Source organism: Peromyscus leucopus, chromosome 4, assembly GCF_004664715.2.
Source record: "Peromyscus leucopus breed LL Stock chromosome 4, UCI_PerLeu_2.1, whole genome shotgun sequence".
Taxonomy (NCBI): domain Eukaryota; kingdom Metazoa; phylum Chordata; class Mammalia; order Rodentia; family Cricetidae; genus Peromyscus; species Peromyscus leucopus.
In genome coordinates this window covers 52,778,313-52,792,326 of record NC_051066.1, presented here as the reverse complement: position 1 = coordinate 52,792,326, position 14,014 = coordinate 52,778,313, and the positions used below count along the sequence as shown (strand labels likewise).

Genomic DNA, 14,014 nt, shown 5'->3' with positions numbered 1-14,014 from the left:
CTGAACTCACTTGTAGCCAGGCTGGCTCGAACTCACAGAGATCCGCCTGGCTCTGCCTCTCAAGTGCTGGGATTAAAGGTGTGCGCCACCACTGCCCGGCTTGAATATACATCCTTGATCTGGCATCTTTTGTACAAAAACTGGAGAGTTTGAAAATGTTGAATATCAATTTTTTTTTTTTTTTTTTTTTTTTTTGAGACAGGGTTCTCTGCGTAGCTTTGCGCCTTTCCTGGAGCTCACTTGGTAGCCCAGGCTGGCCTCGAACTCACAGAGATCCGCCTGCTCTGCCTCCGAGTGCTGGATTAAAGGCGTGCGCACCACCGCCCGGCAAATATCAATTTTTCATCTCTGATTAAGACATTGAATTACCATGGCCTATCATCACATTCATTCCTTATTTTCTTTGATATGAATTCTGAACTGTGGAGTAAAAAGTAAATATTCTGGTTTCCATGTATGCTGTGTTAAAGAGGAAAGTTTAAATTCATATAACAGAAATTTTTATCCTAATTATCTCTAATGCTCTGTTTTTATGATGAGCATATGCTTTTTAAAACTGGAACTACTAGTCTCCATGGAGAAGCCACCCAGCCTGGGTGACCAGGAGAGCAGACTGAACAGCAAGCTAGAAGAGACAAAAAAGCAAGACTGTTGTGGCATTTGAGTCCACTGGGAAAGACCAAAAACGTAGACTCAGTTCAACTTAGGTTAAATGAATGTATTCCTACTGCTAGGAGAAACATGGCAGCCTTAGAGCCAAACAGCATGCCAGGCCAAAGGGGGCCAAAGGAAGTGTTTATAAATGTGGCTAGCAAAGGTGTATATTATGGTTATTCATGGAATCCACAGCTGGGCAAGAAAATGGTTTAACTCCTCTCAGTGGTTCTCTTTCTCGTTGTACAGTAATAAAAGGACCGCTCCATCCCAGTCCCACAGCGACAAGACAAGCAGGTTTACAAAAGCCGAAAGTAAGCAGTTAAATACTTCACAGCAGGAACACCACTATCCTACTGTTTTTTGTTTGTTTTTCAAGACAGGGTTTCTCTGTGTAACAGCCCTGGCTGCCCTGGAACTCACTCTGTAGCCCAGGCTGGCCGAGAACTCACAGCGATCCTCCTGCCTTTCCCTCCCAAGTGCTGGGATTAAAGGCGTGCGCCACCAAGTCCAGCTCCATTATCCTATTCTTATGTCACCTATAGGCCACTAGGATCTCACAGGCATTCCAGGGTCAGCAGCCCTTCAGGGATGCCTGGTACCATATTAAGTTTCCTTAGCCATCACAGGGAAGTTATGTATAAATGTTACGAAGGTCTGAGCTCTCTGGGGGAAGTGTCATTAATTCACTTGGACAGAGCAGGCAATAACACAGTGCCATCAGGTTAGGGCTGGCTGTCACAAGCAACAAAAAGGGTACTTTTGGGAAAAGATGGAAAAAGAGGTGTCTGATTTCATCCAAGACAATGGGCACATGACGACATTGTAGCTACACCATGATCTTCAAAGGGGAGTTTGCACCTTCAGCTGAAGAGCAGGACTCCTACAGGAACACCCCACCCCCACCCAAAGAATTCTGAAGAGAAATGGGGAGCACTGGCTCAGAAGCAAGAGAAGGAGGCAGCCCAGGAGGGACCTGTGGTGGTGAGCCCTGCCGGTGGCGACAAGGACAAATATAGCCGCCCCATTGGCGGGGGAGCAGCCAAAGATGCAGCCCACATGCTACAGGCCAAGACTGTGTGCCTGTGGCTAACAAGCAGGACACACTCCATGGAGGAGGCCATGTGTGAAATCGGAGCCAATGAACTTCATGGCTGAGTGGGAAGGAGCTGCCAGCTACCTGCCCTCCCCACTCCCTTTGACCTCCAATAAGGTGAAGGGACAAAATACTGCCATCAAGACCCATCCTGGAGCTCCATTTCTAAGCTACGAGGTCCTACCAGCTGTCACTCAGGCTCTGGGGGGAGAAGCGGTTGTTTGTCACTATTTCAGCTTGGATATGGTGTGTGTGTGTGTGTGTGTGTGTGAGAGTGTGTGTGTGTGTGTGACGAGACAGTGTGTGTGTGTGTGACGAGACAGTGTGCGTGAGAGTTAAAATGTGTGGGTGGGTGTTTATATTATCCCCTACAATCCTTGGAACTTTCTGCCCATGGAGCTGGGGTTGCTTTACAGTGAATCAAACTGCCTGTTCCTGGGGAGGGAGAACTCATCCATTTACCCACAGCTGAAGTTGGGAAAGGTTGCCTGTGTAGGGAAGGGTCACAGAATGAACCTCCTGAGAGCAGGGAACAGGTTGGTAGAAGGTGAACATCAAGAAGCTTCCAACAGAGAAGCAGGGCCCCAGCTGGAAAAACAGGACTCCAGATGTGATAAGGACTATGAAGAGGTCTAGGCACCGCTGCAGCCAGGAGTGTTGGAAACCAGCTGGACGCTATGTGAGTAAGAGTGCTGTTCTGTCTGACCTTTGTAATGCACACAGTCGTCTGGAAAGTCAGGCTTTGGTGGCTACCCACTGACCTGCTCTGTGTGTCTCAACTCCCTTTGTAGTGGTGGGAAGCAGTATCGTAGGGGCTGACCATCATTTTCTAAAGACAACACCATCGTTCAGTGGGCTGGCTCAATCTGCAGATCCTAAAATCCAGCATAGTTTTGCCTTTACTTTCCAACCCAGATTTCAGGATATAAATGTATGACGTTGCTATGAAAATTAAGTTTCATCTTAGAGAAAATCATGACATAAAATATAGGTTGATGGCCAGTTATGTAACTTGCCTAAAACCCAAATGTATTTCAGCTAAATCACATCTCCTTAGGACCGATCAGTGAAGAGACAGATGAGCTCCTCCTTCCTAACTCTCCAATAAGATTGTAAAATCGCTTTTTTCCTGGGGCTGGAGAGGCGGCTCAGTAGATAAAGCACTAACCATGCATGCATGGGGACCGGAGTTCATTCCTCAGCCCTCTGCAGAGCCTGATACAGAAGCACACACATGTAACCCAAGTGCTACCACAGGGAGGTGGACAGAGGAGAAGCACTAGAAAGTCCTGGGCCATCTACCTACATGCACAGTGATGAACAACAGGAGACACCGCCCTAAACAAGGAAGATGGCAAAGACGTGCCCCAGAGGTTAACATCTGACCTCCACACATGGGCCATGGCATGGATGCCCACACTTCCATGCATGTATTCATCATACATACTATACATGCACACACACACACACACACACACAAAGGTTACCTTGCCCCCTAGGGGAAAATATGCTGATTTGGACTGGCATACAGTTAATCCAATGCAGGAGGAAAGCATGGGACATAAGTGGATTCGAGAATATATAAAACAAGGCTGGCCATGTTGAAGTGGGGCAATGGGTATACAAACAAGGAGATTCATATACTCACTCCTTTTGTATATATTTCAAATTTTCCATAATAACAATTTTAAGAATTGTATTTAACGAGCAGGCAAGACAGTTCAACGGGTAACCTGCCACAAGCCTGATGACCTTAGTCAAATCCCTAGGATTTATATGGTGGAAAGAGAGAACCAACTCCCTCAAGTTGCTCCCTGACCTCCACACCCATGCTGTGGCATGCACATGTCCACACACACAATAAATAAACAAATGTAATTTATGATTATATTTAAATTTTCAATATAGCCTATATTTTTATTGCTATTTTTAAAACACTTCCTATTGTGAAACACCTAGAAAAGATAACTAAATATAAAGGAGTAAAAATATACCTGTGCTTGGCATTTCTATCACTTAGATATCAAATATGCAATGGTGCCCTTCCAGCAATGAAAAGAGATCCACTTTGTGGCATCAACCAGTCATTAGCTTTAATGCCAAAGTTCCTCCGTATTACGGAGACTGGCAATACTCTATGTTTTGTTGAGATATGAGCAAAATGTTATTTAAAAAAACACCATTGTACTATTTAACCATTATCAGTTGTGTTGATTTCAAGGTGAGACCCAGGAGTGAACTAGGGTGAGCAGACACCTTAGAGCTGTGTCTTCACCCTATACACTGAAGGAACCCTTGAGGGAACTAAGCTAGCTGGTCAACTACTATCCATAGAGTTTGGTAAACGTCTTGACAGAGCACTGGGAGCCACTGACACCTGCAGAAAATCAAGAAAGGATTTCCTCATCCTAACCAGAGAGACAGTATTTCATGTTTCCTTGCTGTTGTATATGTTGGCTAACTCTTGCTGCCCTGCAAAACGTAGTAGCAGAGAACAACAAAGGATTGCCACATTGACAACCGTTTCTGAGGGCAATGAACACAGGAACGACATAGGTGGGTGGTTGTGGCTCATACATAATCTCTTAAGAAGTTGCAGCCACGACGTGAGCCAAGGCTTAACTGCTAAAACAATCCACTTCCAGGTTCATTCTCAAGAGTGTTAGCGACCTCGGCTCCTTGTTACTATGGCTATCCAGAGGCTGCCCGATGTCTTAATGGTACGCCTGATGTTTTCCCATAAAATGATCAGACAGAGAGACATGAAAGAGAAGAGGTAATTGAGAGAACACACAAATGAGAGAGTGTCTGCGATAGGATCTGCATCATCTGTAATCTGGTGTAGGAAGTGATTCGCCATCATCCTGCTTTATTTTAGGCATCGGACATTGCCGAACAAAACAACAAACAGGAATGTGAATACTGAGTTGTGAGAATCGCTGGGTACATTCTAGAGACTGGCTACCACAGTTAGGATGAAACGAGAAAGCTAGCACCCCAAGCACTAGAGATAAGATATATGAAAATAGATCTGCAAGAGAAATAGTTGAACTCCAATCTAGCTAGGATTTTTTTTTTTTAACCAAAGTCCAAGAAAGGGGACCACCAGTGACTATCAATCCTTTAAAATACTGACATTTTCTATGTTACAGATCTCTGTGTTTCGGAGCAGAGAAGCACTGTCGGTCGGTTCAGGAGCTTCCTGACTCACTATATCCTTAGCTGTAGAGAACAGCAGTGGCAATGGCTGCTGAGTTCTGTGTTCTCCCTACCATGCTCAGACCGAGTTTGGAGTGCCTTGCTCCTGGCTTTCAGTCCCACCCCTCTCTGCCTTGACACAGCTGCCCTACTTCAGCTTTTTTCTGTTGATTCAGAAATCTGACCACCCTGATCAAAGAACTGTAGTGGTTTCTGAACGCGACGCACCTAAAATTGCAAGTTTGAGGAGGCAGAGGCAAGCAGATCTCAGTGAGTTTGAGGCCTCCTCGGTCTCCTGGAACTAGAGTTACAGACCGTTATGAGCCTTCATGTTGATTCTGGGAATTAAACCTGGTCCTCTGCAGGAGAAACCAGTGCTCTCAACCACTGAGCCATCTCTCCAGCCCCCACTACTAGTGATTTTGAAAGGATGTTTTTAGGTTTCCTACCATGCTTTGAGAATGCAAGAAACCAGCGCAGAATAGGGCTGATCTTGCTTCCTACACCAATGCAATAACTTCACAGTAATTGATGTGGGTGAGCCTTCAGAGAGTGGGTAACTTCCAGCCTACCAAGAGGATCCCATTTACTCATCAATGATATCGATCAAGCTGTGGTAATAAAGCACATTCTTTTGACAAACAGAGATCATCCCATCAAAACAGAAACAAATCCATACTCAAGAACAGCCTGAAACGTGGTTAACTATGCAGACTGAAGAAGGGTCACCGAGGCCTGAGAAGGGGGAAAGGGAAAGATGAGTGGTCTCTCTTCACTTTCCTAACAGCTATCGTGGAAGAAATGGTCTACAATGATTTTATTTATTGCTAAGAGAAATCTAATCATTCATTTCTACAATCAGTGGGATAATAAATTGATTCTGCTTAGTGGGAAGAGTTTGATGCATATGACCATTCTTTCTGAGTCTAATAGTCACTATCAATCATACCTCCTCCCAACAGCACCCTCAGGGGCCCACAATTCTGAGTTTTTCTGACTCCCCTTGATGTTATCAGAACATATGGAATTAGTGTTGTCAATGTTTTCTTCTTGTCAGGATAATTCATTGGTATCTCTTCAGGGGAGTTCTTCTCTTTTCTTTTCTTTTCTTTTCTTTTCTTTTTCTAACCAATTTAAAAAATACAACATTTATTTCCAGCAAAGATAAAACATAATTTCTCAGTCCTATAAGGAAGAATTAACTAGGAACACTGGTATCTCTCTTCTGGCTCATTCTTTGAGTTGTTATGTTTATAAACCAAATTGTGAAGCTTTTCTTTCTAGGTCACTTCAACAGACACTTTTTCCCAGGGAAAGACATTGCTGCTCATCGTGGCAGTAGGTCCAGTTCCTTTCTCGTGGTTATTTTTGAAGAACTCCCACAGACTGGCTCGGCTTTAACTACAGGAGATGTTTCTTCTGTGAGGTTGGGAGGTTTCAGGGAGGGGGCAGTTACAGGAGTGTGAGGGGAAAAATCTCATTTCATGTAAACATGTAATAGCAACCTCAAATACTCTCACTGGGCTGTATCTCACCAAAGAATCAATGGTTGACATCAGACACTTTGTTAACAGCAAGTTTTGATGGGCCAGAAACAGAGATACCGTGAGAGCACCAGACCAGTAAAAATAGGAGTCAGGGAAGGTCAAATGGAACAGTCGACATCCAGAAACATTTGTGTGTCTTTCCATCCAAGTTCTAGCTAAAGGCAGGCTGACTCCTCTGGTTCCCAAAGTTGCTTAAAATGAGCATTGTAAAATACTCTTTCACATTATGACTTCAAAACGCTACCATCCCAGTAAAACCTTTTACCTAACATTTTCTTTAAAAGTCCCAGTTTTATAATTACTCCAAGTTCAGGAAAGGTTCTCTAGTACCTAAAGAAGGTTTTTCTCTTCCAACCCATCCTACCAGTTCCTGCCGCACCAAATCCCACAGTCCTTCTCTGCACACATCATTGCTCTATTGATTTTTTTAAAGCATCCAATACTTTCACCATTGTCTCCTGGGATTTGGCCCCAAAGTACCTTTCAAGATTTATCCTGCACTACTCTAATAAAAATGGTTCATTCTAACACTCCATTATGCAGAAAGCACCCCTCCTTCATCATGCTTCCTCATCCATACATCATTCCTTCCTTCTGGTATTTTCAGTGCTATGTCATCTGGGTCATTTGTTTGGTTCAAACACACGTGGCTTATGTGGGCTTTGGAGTTTATTGTACTGTGTCTGCTTACATAGATGGTCCTGTCTTCTCTATACTATAGTAAGCCCCTAGAGAAGAGATCCTCATCTTCATCCACTCTCCTTTCCTTGATTTTTGCATGATGCCTTTCCCATTAGAGATACTAAATAAATGTCTATAGAATGACAGAGAGTTCTGAAAATACAGTTTTAAAATCACGTTTGTTGTGTTTCTATGTACGTGGGGGGTGGCATGCTATGCTGCATATGGAAGTCAGAAAACAGCTTTGTGGAGGTCAGAGGACAACTTTCAGGAGTCGGTCCTCTTCTTCTACCATGTGGGTCCCAGGGGCCAAACTCAGGTTGTCAGGCTTGGCAACAAGCTCCTTGACCTGATGAGCCATCCCACTAGCCAGAGGGAGGAATGTAAGGAGAACGTAAGAATGTAGGAAAGAAGTAGGGAGAAGCAGGCCAGAGGCATGCTGACCATATTTTTTTTTTTTAACTTAATTTTGTCCAACCTCTAAATCAATGGTTTTCAAAACTGGTTGTTTATTTGAATAACTAGGGAATTATTATCAAATAACAAGGCTGTATTAATACCCATTACACTAAAATATCTGGATAGTAGATCCCCACCATCAGTATACTATTTTAAAAGTTCCCCCCAAGTGATCCAAAAAGTTCGTGCCTGAAAATGAAGTGTCCACACCAGAAGGGAGCATCAGCAGATTTAGGGATTTGTTAGAATTATAAATTCTGCTGGGGCTGGGGAGATGGGAGATGGCTTTGTTGCTAAGTGTTTGCCTTGACCTAGGCTCAGATCCCAAACACCCGCTAAGAAGGCAGGTCTCAGCACACATGCCTGCAATCTCAATGAGACCAGAGGATTCCCTGGTGTCCACTGGACAGCCAGGTCAGCCAAATCAGGAAGCTCTGGGTTCAGTGAGATGATGATGCCTTCTCTCAAAAAGTAAAGTGGGGAGCAATTGAGATCACCCAGCGGTGACATCTGGCCACATATGTGCACACATATTCACAGACAGAGAGAAGTATTAATTCTCAGGCTTCATTCCAGATCCACTAACTCAAAATCTGTGTTCAAACAAATAGTGTAGATCACCTTGGCAGACGTTAAAGTCTGAGAGCTGTTCTAGAATAGTAATAAATATAAGACAGGAGCCAGTACATCCTTAAGTGAAAGGAATGGAGTGAATTTAATGTTTTGTGGTGGCAAGTGGCAGAAGCATTGCAAAGACAAATAAAAAGTTAAAGCTATTCTAATGGAAAATAAAAGAAAACTTGGTATCAGGCTGATTTACCATTGAGTAACATGAAGGGTGGTCTTTGTTTTATAGGAACAATATAAGAGAAAGATAAATAATAAAGATGTAATCTAAAGTGAATATAAGAACAACAGAAAAACATTCTTCACTTATACATACTAAATAGGAAAAGGGAAATCTCACACACACTCAGTTTTTGTTACTGTTTTGTTTTTTTGTTTTGTTTGGTTTGGTTCTTTTGGGGGGGTTGTTTTTGTTTTTATTTATTTTGGGGGGTTGTTTTTTGTTTTGTTTGTTTGTTTGTTTGTTTATTTGTTTGAGGCAGAATTTCTCCATGTAGCCCTGGCTGTCCTGGAACTAGCTCTGTACAGCAGGCTGGTCTCGAACCCACAGAGATCCTCCTGCCTCTGCCTCCTGAGTGCTGGGAGTAAAGGCGTGCACCACCGCCACCTGGCTTCGACACATACTCTTAAGCAGGGAGGGTAAAATTATACAACTGACCATGTACAAGATAATTCTTTTTAATGAGTTCTAAGCAACAATTGCTTCATCTCGATTTTTATATGAATTAATTTGGTATGGCAATTAATTGATCTTAAATTGCAGTTCAAAACTTCACTGGAATGCAAATTGATGCTATGTATATTTTATTAGTGAATGTGAATAACATGGTGTATGCCTCACGGTCCCAGAGAGGGAGAATAACCTTCTATTAGAGAAATAACTTTGAGTTAGATCTGGTTTGTAGCTTTTATTTTGAAGCCTTGGACAAAACTACAGGCTGGAGAGATGGCTCAGCGGTTAAGAGCATTGGCTGTCTTCCAGAGGACCCAGGTTCAAGTCCCAGCACCCACAAGGTGGCTCACAGCTACCTGTAACTCCTCTTCCAGGAGATCTGACCCCCCTTTTCCAGTCTCGGTGGGCACTGGATGCATGTGGTGCACAGACATACATGCTGGCAAAAATAACCACCCACAAAGCAAAAGTAAATGAGCCTTAAAACAAACCACGAAGGGCAGGAGATGTAGCTCCATTGGCAGAGTGTTTGCCCAACATACATGAAGCCCTCAGTTCAACAGTCAGCACCGCATAGACCAGGCATGGTGGCAGAGATCTGTAATCCGGGAAATGGGGAAAATGCCTTTGACCTCGTATGAAACTTGCTTTCACTTTCTGAATTTAGCTTCTTTACTTTGTAAATAGAGATCTTTACCTCTTTCCCCCTTTGGGTTAATGTTAAGGTCAAATGAAATAATGCATGTGCAAATGCTCCTCAGGCATCATGGAACACACCTGTCATCTCAGCCCTTGGGAGTCTGAAGTGGGACAGCAAGTCCAGATGTGGAATGCCTAGCGAGTCTCTATCGAAGAACAAAAGCTAAGAATATTATAAAAACACTTCTGAGCATTTGCTATTGTTTGTCCATTTATCATTCTTCTTTAATTAAATGAGTTTTTAATAAATTAATTTAAATTTTAATTAAATTTATTAGCAAAAAAAACCATTTTGTTTTATAACTTGGATGATAAAACTTCCTAAAAAGTAGTAAAAGGATATATCTAATACCCAATGCTAGAAAGACTATTAAAGAAACTACAATTTGTCTTAATTTTGATGCACAAAGGTACTTAAGGTAATAATGCGATTAATCCTCCATAAAATACCAACGGGTGGATCAAATATTAATTAATATAGCTGCTGCTGCTTTTTAAAAGACATTTAATATATTTTTTACGATTGGTTGTATGTGTGTGTGTTTGTGTGTGTCTGTGTACATGCCACAGGCCTGTGTAGAGGTCAGTAAACAACCCTGGAAGTCTCTTCTCTCCTTCCTTCATGTGGGCACTGGGGCTCAAACCTGGGTTACCAGACTCAGGGGCAAGCACCTTCACCCAGTGAGCCATCAGCAGCCCCTTCTTGGTTCTTTGAGACAGCTCAGTCTGGCCTTGAATCTGCATGATCCTCCTTCTTCCACCACCCACATGCTAGGATTCCAGGCATGCACCATGGCAACCAGCCAATATAACCTCTTAAGAGTAATGACACCAGGACCCACAAGATGACTTCCAGGTGTGGTGGCCTGAGTTCAATCCCTGGAACCCACATGGCGGAAAGAGAGAAAGACTCCCTCAAGTTATCCTCTGACCTACACACACACACACACACACACACACACACACACACACACACACACACACACACAAAGGAACCAAGCAAAATGTGAAAATGTGCTAGAGATAACCCTTTATTTAATATTCTGCATTCCATACTAGAGCCCAGTCTCCTGTTTGGCAGTTTGGCTTCTGGTACCCTACAGAGATGTGATCCAAAATTAAAAAATAGGTGGTCATTTCTCAGAAGACCAGAGAGTACCCTGAACTTTCTGAAACTTTCTAATGGGAGAAGAAGAAATCTGCCACTTTGGATGCCTAATTAGATTACAATTTCCCAGGGCAAATTCTGAAGGATACCAGTTCTTCTGGGGATAGCACCTGTGTCCGTGGTTCCACGGCGACAGTTTTGGAGAACACTTCCCACTCTAACCACCTCCCTTTGAAAAGCCACATGTCCATTTTCTTAAAGATACTGAAAAATCTTCATAACCTTGTACAATACAGTACATTTAGCCACTGGATGACGCTAACATATATTTCTACATCTTTGGGTTTATTGGCTTGCGTTATAAAGTCTTGTGGAACAGGTGCTCAAGATATGAATGACCAAGGCCAGCACCTCTAAAGGACAATGGTCTCTGATGTGTTCTCTGTAAATGGGAACTGAAAGTGGTCAATCTGAAATTGGGATCCTAATTGTCTTTTTTAAGATCCTAGATGGAGAATGTGGCAACATGTTCTTGACATTTGAAGATGATGCTAAACTAAATCTATATAATAAAACCTTTTTATATTGCCTTAAAGAAAATTCAGCGAATAGTCTTTATTTTAAAATGTAGGCCCAGGAAGCTGACTACCCGCCACCATTCATGAATTCATACATAAGTTCATTATTTTCATAGATGGGATCCATAGTTGAAATGAATAATTGCTATGCTTTGGATAACAGCCCCACAAAAGGCTCATGTATTAAATAAAGGTGTGGTTCCCATTGAAAGCAATGTTCAGACCTGGAACTTTGGGGGAAGTGAGTGGATCGTGAGGTATCTGTCTTAGTCAATGGCTTACAAGTGATGCATCCAAAATTTGAATAGACTGCTGAGAGGTGATGGGACTGTGGAAGGTGGGGCCTAATTGAGGGGAGTGGGCCCCTGAGGGTAGGCCCAGAGAGATACCTTGTTCCATGCCCCTCCTTTCCCTTTCCGCTTCCTAGAAAACTTGAGGTTAGGAATACGGCCTTGCCACATGATCCTGTTACCATGATGTTCTCACCAGGGGTCCCCAGCAGTGGAGTCAGCTGACTGTCAGCTGCAGCCCCTCAGGCCAGGAGCCAAAATAAATGCTTCCTCCTTTAGGGCATCATCACAATGACTCAAAGGTGGACTAACCCAGTAACTGCAGTTTATACCTTGAGGGATCTAAGAAAAAGGACTCAACATTTTCTGTCTTTGTGTCAAAAGACCTAACAGAAGCCACTCAAAGGAAGACACATTTATTCTGGCTCGTGGTTCAGTCCACACTGTTGTGGATTATTTGTTCACACTGTGTGAAGATGTGTCACTGTGGTTGGTTTAATAAAGAGCTGAATGGCCAATAGCTAGGCAGAAGAGAATAGGCGGGACTTCCAGACAGAGAGAGGAAGTCAGAGGGATGAATCTAGGCACAAGAGAAGCCAACAGACATGGAACAAGTCGGACATGGGACAGAAGAAAGGTAACCGAGCCATGTGATAAAAATGTAGATTAATAGGAACAGGTTAATTAAGTTATAAGAGCTAGTTAGAAAAAAAGCCTAAGCTAAGACCAAGTTTCATAGTTAATAGTAAGTCTCCATGTCCACCTCCAGAAGTCCACCTCCACCAGACATGTCTCCTGCCTCAAAGGTTCCACAGTCTTTCAAAATAGTACTACCAGTGGGGAACCAAGTGTTCAAACATGTGAGCCTGTGGGGACACTTTACATCCAGTGCCAGCAAGTCTCGTTGTCCAGAATTATCGAAGAATATCAAACGTGTCAAAGACACGTGCAATCTTTAAACCACGTTCAGTACCATTTGTTCTCCCTTGACTATAGGAGTCCTGCAGCAAATAGCAGGATTCCTGGGTCGCAAAAGGAACAACTCATCATGAGAAATCATGACCTTCTCTACGTTTTCGTGATTTATCGTGCTCTGTGTTTAGCAAAGATGCCCTGGAATGCATAGAGCAATTAGTTGTTATCTACAGGCTTTACCAAGTCAAAGGGGTCGTCTCATTTCTAGGAAATATTCTTTCCACTTACAATCAGAATTTCTGGGTAGTCCAACATTTGCACAGTAATTACTCACACACTATTCTCCATACATGCTTAGATTGGCTTTGTGTACAAATAGCCAATTTCCTCAAAGTTCCTAATGCTGCTACTCCTCCTCTAGTCTCGAGTACAAACCTGAAAACTTTCCATGTGTCTGTTTTTCTTCTGCTTCTGTTCCAGCCATCACCAGGTTTTACCAGAGTGGAATCACCTTTTCCTCGCAATTTTAGCTACCACCGCCTCCATCAGGTCATACCCCCTCACTCTTGACCAGTAGAACCTTCTCGGGGGGCCTCTGTTTTGAATTACTCTGCGCACTCCTGCTGGAATCATCTTGCTAATGCATCATTTCTAACATTCTCTAGGCGAATCTAACGTCTACAGACCTTAGCAATTTCTTCAAATCAAGATTACCCCCAAGTGCCTATAGTTATATCCATATAGCTTAACACTCAAGTATTTCCAGGTAATTTCCACTCAGTTCATTTTGTCTTCCTTGCAGGGAAAGTTATCTCATATTTCTTTGAAGCTGCTATGCAAGATTTTTACAAGAATACCTGTCAAATTCAAGTAGTACTCAGCAGGTGCTGGGAACGCAGCTCAGTGCTAGAAGGCTTGTCCAGTATGTGCAAGGCTGTGGGTTCAATCTCCAGGACCACAGACAACAAAACAAAACAGAAGACAAATACTACCCAATGACTACTTTAAGGACGTCATACATAGAATGTTCTATACTATTCCAGTACGAGGGAGATTACTGTTCACTTTTATTTTCAATCACTTGTCAGACATTTTGAAGCTATCTCTCTATTCCAAATATTATGCCAAGTAGTGACTACAAAGAGATGTAACCCTTGCCTTCAGAGGGTTTGTGGGAGCATCAGATAAGCACATTGCAGTGAAAAATGAATGCCCAACTAAAGAGAAACTTGACGTCTAACTGAGTATTAATATTCTACTGGATTTTACCATCCGGGGTTATTAAGAATGCTACAAGAGGAAGTCTGGGGAGAGATTGCAGTGAACCGTGCTTTTTCATGAGACAATCAGTAGGTCTAATGGCGAGTGTGGGCTGGCCTTTTGAGAAACTTGACTAGGAACAGATGGGTAGCCATCAACAGGACAAGACAAGAGAGATGAAGTGTTGAAGGAGAGTTATTATAACAAAGACTCTTGGACTTCTTTATAT

The 14,014-nt window shown here is 42.8% G+C and overlaps 1 pseudogene; it reads left to right on the top strand.

Moving 5' to 3' along the window:
* Positions 1 to 535: 535 nt before the first annotated feature.
* On the top strand, positions 536 to 13,102 carry LOC114700838 (annotated as a pseudogene).
* The last annotated feature ends 912 nt before the right edge of the window (positions 13,103 to 14,014 follow it).